The following is a 7,693-nucleotide window of genomic DNA, read 5'->3' on the forward strand; positions in this document are numbered from 1 at the left end:
CATTTCGCTGTAAGGAATACATCGCCTGATGATTTGGTCAGCTCCTTGTCGAAAAAGAAACGGCTCATCCCACATATACCACTTTACTTCATGTAGAAACTTCTTCTCTTAAGCATAAGATAAGTCGCAAGGCATGATATTACTCACAAGGTAGTTCACAATGTCTGCAAACCACGGTTCTTATTCTTGCACTCCAAACAGCTGCTCGTCGGGAAAAAACTCATTTATCATGTCTTATCCAATGAAGTAGCATCAGGATTCTCTAAACGCGAGAGATGATCAGCGACTTGATTTTCAGTTCCTTTTATGTCCTTGATCTCTAGTTCAAATTCTTGAAGTAAAAGAACCCATCTAATCAATCTAGGCTTCGAGTCCTTCTTTGAGATGAGATATCGAATTGCAGCATGATCAGTGAAAACTGTCACCTTAGTCCCAAGTAGATAAGATCGAAATTTCTCAAAACCATAGATAATAGCCAAAAGTTCTTTCTCCGTAGTAGTATAATTCAGTTGAGCGCCATTTAGGTTCTTGCCAGCATAGTAGACCATATAAAATATGTTGTTCTTCCTCTGCCCAAGAATTAATCCAACTGCATAGTCACTTGCATCACATATCATCTCAAAAGGTTCATTCCAATCAGGTGCAGTTATGACCGGTGCTGTGATTAAATTCTTTTTCAATGTCTCAAAAGCTGCAAGGCACTCATCATCAAACTTTAAAGGGACATCTTTCTCTAGCAAACTACACAATGGGTTTGAAATCTTAGAGAAGTCTTTGATGAAACGCCTATAGAAACCCGCATGACCAAGAAAACTGTGAATTCCTTTAACAGGAATAGGTGGAGGAAGATTCTCAATGACCCCCACCTTGGCTTTGTCCACCTCAAGACCCTTACTAGAAACCTTGTGCCCGAGAATAATGCCCTGTCGCACCATAAAGTGACATTTCTCCAAATTGAGAACCAGATTGGTCTCAACACACCTTTTAAGAACGTGTCCAAGATTTTGCAAGCATTCATCAAAAGAATCGCCAAATACATAGAATTTATCCATGAATACCTCCACATTCTGGCCAATCATATCAGAAAAGATGGCCATCATACATCTCTAAAATGTGGATGGCGCACCACACAGACCAAAAGAAACTCGTCTGAAGGCGAAAGTACCAAATGGACAAGTGAAGGTAGTCTTTTCCTGATCTTCTGGAGCGATACAAATCTGATCGTAACCCGAATAACCATCTAGAAGACAGTAATACTCATGACCGGCCAATCTATCAAGCATCTGATCAATGAAGGGCAAAGGGAAGTGATCCTTCCTAGTGGCTTTGTTGAGCTTCCTGTAGTCCATGCAAACTCTCCACACCATGACTGTTCTAGTAGGAATAAGCTCATTCTTCTCATTTGCTACCTTAGTAATTTCACCTCTCTTTGGCACACATTGAATCGGCCTTAACCATGAACTATCAGAAATAGGATAGATGATCCCTGCATCTAGCCACTTAAGAATTTCTTTTTTCACTACTTCCTTCATGATTGGATTAAGTCTTCTTTGCTGCTCGACCATAGGCTTTCTACCTTCCTCTAGCAGAAATTTATGCATGCAGTAAGAAGGGCTGATTCCCTTGATATCTGTTATAGTCCAGCCAATTTCTGATTTAAACTCTCTCAGATGCCTCAGAAGCTTTTCCTCGTCACTACCTGAAAGGTCAGATGCAATAATAAGATGCAAAGTAGATGCATCACCTAAAAATGCATACCTCAAATGCTCAGGTAAAGGCTTAAGCTCAAAAGTGGAAGCTTTCTCAATAGATGGCTTGAGGCGTTTAGGAGCTTTGTTCAATTCTTCCATTCCAAGAGATTCAAAAGGCATATCAATTTTCCTCTTCCAGGGAGAAGCATTCAAATATTGCAATTGTTCTTCACCATCGTCATCTTCACTATCTGAATTTCCCAATAAGGTTTTTTCTAAGGCATCGGACCTTAGCAATTGATCAAGTTCTGAAGTAACCACAGAATCGACCAACTCCACCTTTAAGCACTCCTCATTTTGCGTAGGAAATTCCATAGCATTGAACATATTAAAAGTTACATCCTGATCTAGCACGCGTATTGTGAGCTCACCCTTCTGCACATCTATCAAGGTTCGGCCAGTTGCCAAGAAAGGTCTTCCCATGATTATAAGAATCTTCTTATCCTCCTCGAAATCAAGAATTACGAAATCAGCAGGGAAGATGAGTTTATCAACCTTGACCAAGACATCCTTCACAATACCCCTCAGATAAGTAATAGAATGGTCGGCCAACTGCAAGATCATATAAGTCGATTTTGGATCAGGTAAGTGCAACTGCTTGAAGATTGACAATGATTCAGATTGATGCTAGCTCCCAAGTCACATAAGCATCTTTCAATAGACACTTTTTCAATAGTACACGGAATAGTGAAACTTCCTGAATCTTTAAGTTTCGGAGGCAACTTCTTTGCAGCATAGCACTGCATTCCTCCGTGAGAGCGACGGTCTCTAAATCATCTAGCTTCACTTTCCGAGAGAGAATACCTTTCATAAACTTTGCATAACTAGGCATCTAATCAAGAGCCTCAGCGAAAGGTATGTTGATATGAAGTTTCTTGAACACCTCCAGAAACTTCTCAAATTGCTTGTCCAGCTTTTTCTTCTGCATCCGCTTAGGAAAAGGCGGTGGAGGATAGATCTGTTTATCCCCTGTATTACACTTAGATAGATTTGTTTCTCCCCTGTATTACCCTCAAGAGGAGTGTGCTCAACAGTAGTCTTCCTTGGTTCCACTTCTACTTCCTGCTGGTCTACTTCTTTCTCAGCCCCAGCTTCTTCAGTCAACGCTTGAGTTTGTTCGGGATTCGCAACCTTTCCAGACCTCAAAGTGATTGCATTTACCTGCTCCTTAGCTTCCCTCTTTCCTGACACTTCAGTGTCACTAGGTAGTGTGCCAAGCTGACAATTTGGCAAGGCATTGACAATTTGCCCGATTTGATTTTCCAAGGTCTTGATCACATAAGCTTCAACTCCTCTAATTCAGATTTTTCATTAGCTTGTTGCAGCTGGAGTTATTGTCTTGGTGCATATTATGGTTGCTGAAAACCAGGGGTTGTACTACTTAGATGGATACTGTTGATAAGGCTGTTGAACCACATTCTGAGCGTTGCTCCAACTGAAATTAGGATGATTGTGGTTGTTGGGATGATAAGTGGTTGGCACAGGTTGCTGCGAATGCTGAAAGTTGCTCACGAACTGAGCTAATTCACTAGAAATTGTGCACTGATCAGTCTCATGGGCACCAGCACAAAGCTCACGGACACTAGTGATTTTATTAACTCCATAATTAGCTAAAGTGTCCACCTTGATCGTCAAAGCCTTAAGTTGGGAAGCTATAGCAGTTGCTACATCCAACTCCAGAATTTCTGCCACCTTTCCCTGAGTCAGTCTCTGGGAAGGATTCTGGTACTCATTAGCAGCCATCAATTCAATAAGTTCATAAGCTTCATCGTAGCTCTTAGCCCACAAGGCTCCTCCTGATGCTGCATCAAATATGGGTCTAGAAGTAACACCCAATCCATTATAGAAACAGTTAATAATCATCCAATCAGGCATGTCATGGTGTGGGAACTTCATTAGCATCTCCTTATATCAATCTCAAGCCTCACACAGAGATTCTCAGTTTGCTGAGCAAACTGAGTAAGAGCATTCATGATTGCAGCAGTCTTCGCCATAAGGAAGAATTTAGTAAGAAACTTTTGAGCAAGATCTTCCCAAGTGGTGATAGACCCTGCTGGTAGAGAATGTAACCAGCACTTAGCCTTGTCCCTCAAAGAGAACGGGAAGAGTCACAACTTGATAGCATCTTCAGTCACATCATTGAACTTGAAAGTGTCGCAGATCTCGATGAAATCCCTGATGTGCATGTTGGGATCTTCAGTAGGAGAACCCCCAAACTGAACTGAGTTTTGTATCATATAATTCGTGCTTGACTTGATCTCAAAAGTGTTAGCCCTGATGGCTGGCCTGATGATGCTAGACTGAATATCATTGATCTTAGGCTGAGAATAGTCCATCAAAGCTTTAGGATTTTCTGTTTGATCACCCATCTCTACTAAAGCTGGTTCCTCGAATTTTTCTTCTTCTTCTACCTTATTTTCTTCTTCAAAAACTTCCTTTCGAACTACCACAACTTCTTTCTCGGCTTTATCCAGTGTTCTCTTATGAGTACGCGAACACGTATGCATACACCCTCGCTAGAATACCTGAAAAATGCAAGGAAATGAATAAGTAACAATGTCCGAGTCAATGAACTTTAACGACCACTGATGGGAAGAACATAAACTATAAATTAACATTGCAGTCCCCGGAAGCGGCATAAAACTTGTTAGTCGCTAAACACGTGCTAATAATACATGCAAGTATACGAGTTCGCAAATTGTATAGAATCTTTTCTAGTTTGTTACCACAGAGACTGGCTTTGGTTAACTAATTAATTTACGCACTTAAACAACAATGTATGGTTATTATTCAATGCTAAGACGATAACAAATTGAGGTTGTTTATAACTAAGAATTAAACTAATAATTATAACTAAGAGAATAGATTGACTGAATTAATATATATGACAAAAATGAGATTCTAACTTCATTAAATACTTCATTCAATAGCCTTATTGTTCTTATCCATAGCATGCAATAGTGATGACACTAATCACATAACACGAAACTGCTAAACACCAATTTTCGTTGCACGAATAACATACTACCAGACATCCACAAAAGAGATAGAAGCTGAATATACACCAATTATATTGAGACCCTATATGTCTATAGAATTTAACAACATAACGGTTTAAGCACAAGTTATCTATCTTGATTACATAGGGCAAGTAAGATGGTTAAAATTACCTATGAATCATGCAGAACAAATACATGAACCTATGCTAGCATGGCAAGTTCTAAATCCTTAAATTCACTTTCGCTTCATTAAGAATTAACACACTATCTTATAAGTTCGCGACGCTCATAACACGAATACGCACAACCAATACTAGGTTATCATACAATCACCACATACTAAGGCACTGAACAAATTAACTAAATATATTCATAAATAAATCCGCTAGAACACCACGATAATGATTAGCCCATAATCGGACTCATCATCAACGTGGGTTCCGATGAAAGCATGGTATAATAAACATAATCTTTATAATGAATAAATAAAACCAATTACGAAACAAGAATAAAGTTCACAAATAAGAAAACTAGCATCCAAGTTACAACTTAGAACAAAGATTCACAAGTAAAAATAAGATCTTTTTCGTCTTCGTTGAATCGTGCTAACACAGTCTTCTTACAGCTCTCCTTGATAAGTCTCCGGCTTGATATCTTATTAAAAACAACGTAAAGTTATTTATATAGCAGCCCTGGTCAGCAAAGAAGTCCAGAAAATAGTCTTCTATTCAAAACAGGATTCTTGAAACCCGACCTGGCGCGACCGCGCGCTTGATCAGCGCGGGCGCGCTGGCTCTCTGAAGTTCGGGCGCGGGCGCGCTGGGCTTCTGCCAAAACTTGACTTCTTTCTTTTTCTTACAGATTTGAGCCGGTCTTCGCGAGCTTTATTCCTTAGACATAAACCTAACTCCATATTAGCATCAAATCAATGCTAATTCACCTGATTCTCAGATTAATGCCTGAAATACAAAAATACTAGAAAACTGATTAAGATACCAATAAATTGAGTACAAATACACCAATTCAAAGCTTTAAGGAATGTAATAAAGTGTCATAAATACCACTCAACACCGATGCATAGTCTTATGGATAAGGTGTTTCGGGTCAGCTGAATACCCAAACACTCACAAAAAGTAAAAACCAACCGGATTTCATCTTCCCAGAGAGTTTCTCGAGGGAACCTGGTCCGGGCTCCCTCATGAGCGATATGCGGGAGATATTACAAATCCAGGCCCCTCAATATTATCAACTCCCCATTCCAGTGCTTCAGGGACGACTGCTGAATTACTGGCTTATAAGAAAAACCGTAGCCACACTGCGCGGCCCGGAATTGAATCTCATACAAGGGTATTTGGCTAGACCGGACTAAACTAAAAATGTGATGCCACAACTTAAAGGTTGGCTGAACCTTAAACTGGTGGCAGCAGGCTATGAACCAGGTCATCCACTTTATCCCATTTGGGGTTATCTGCATTGGAGACAACCGGTTCTCATATTTACTGTTAGGTCACACACACTGTAGAGGGGGTGAATACAGTGTAAATTACAATCAAATCGCACTTTAATATCTCAAGTAACAGAAAACAAACTTTATTGAAACAATAAACTCTGTTACAGTATGAAACTGTTACCTCTCAGTGATGAACAAATATCACGAGAGCTGCTAGGGTTACAATGAATAATCTTCTCGAATATGATAACACTTATAGTGTAAACCCTATGTCTGTGTTTATATACTACACAGTTACAAGATAATCGCTAATTGATATGGAACATAATTCTGCTTCCTAAAATATATCAATCAGATATCTTTTCTTCCAAGTATTCCATTCTTCACGGAACTCCTTCTTCATGCATATCTCTTCTTATGTTTATCTTGATCTTCTTTCCTTTAATCAGCTACTTTCCTTATCTGAACGTCCTTCAGCACTTAAGTTCTGATATCTAACTTCTGATGATTATCTCCTGATAATATAAGTACTGATATCCTTGAGTCCTGACTTCCAGTATAAATACTGATTCTTAGTTAAGTACTGATTTATCCTGTTAAGTAAGATCTGAAAACTAAACATAAATCATATTAGCCATGACATTATCAAATATATCTAACAATCTCCCCCAACTTGTAAATTAGCATAATATACAAGTTTAACAGATATTTGATGATGTCAAAAACATTAAGTACAAATGCATGAGAATTAGACTAGATAACTACAACTTACAGTCCTTAAAGCTTTACCAATATTTAACTTCTGATAACAACTTCAGTCTGTACAAATATCAGAATTTAAGCAGTTGTAGATCTTTGACTTGGCTTCATCTTCTGATCTCTCTGATGTTAGGAGTTGTTCTGAGATAGTTCTTCAACAAACATCTCTCAGCATATCTAAGTTCATCAATCATTCTCCTTTTGGCAACTTTAAGCTCTGCAGTATCTTCACCAATTTGAAAGATTGCAGCCCTGAGATCATTAATCTTTGCTTTTTTTATATCCTGATCCAGTCTGATCAAATATGCTTTATCAGACTCAAGATTGAATTCCACAGCCCTGTACCCTAGAAAGGTAGTTATAATTTGAGCAGAATTGGGCTTCATTTCAACTATATTACCCTTGTGATATCTGTACTTTGGAACATATATGTTGTCAGACTTAACAGAATAAAGCCTTTTCTGTCTCTGAATCTGATCCCTCAAATAGTTTGCAGCAGTTCCTGTTATTCTGTCATCCACTTGAAGTAAGAATAGTACATGCTCCAATTCTTCAAAATACTTCAATGGAATGGCATTTTGTCTTATATGATAAACCCTACCATCTGTCATGAAATACAACAAGATGTATTCTTTCAAGTAGGTATGGTAAACCATATGTACAGATTCCAGTTGATTCAATCTCTCAGGAGTTGCTCCAATACCTGGTTCACTCAAGGAAGTTGGATCATTGGT

The 7,693-nt window shown here is 38.8% G+C and overlaps 1 non-coding gene across 1 annotated transcript; it reads left to right on the forward strand.

The window, feature by feature from the left end:
* Positions 1–3,624: 3,624 nt before the first annotated feature.
* On the forward strand, positions 3,625–3,730 carry LOC141680351 (small nucleolar RNA R71). The gene has a single exon (XR_012558315.1). It is a non-coding gene; the product is annotated as a small nucleolar RNA R71 (small nucleolar RNA).
* The last annotated feature ends 3,963 nt before the right edge of the window (positions 3,731–7,693 follow it).

Source organism: Apium graveolens, chromosome 1, assembly GCF_009905375.1.
Source record: "Apium graveolens cultivar Ventura chromosome 1, ASM990537v1, whole genome shotgun sequence".
NCBI lineage: Eukaryota > Viridiplantae > Streptophyta > Magnoliopsida > Apiales > Apiaceae > Apium > Apium graveolens.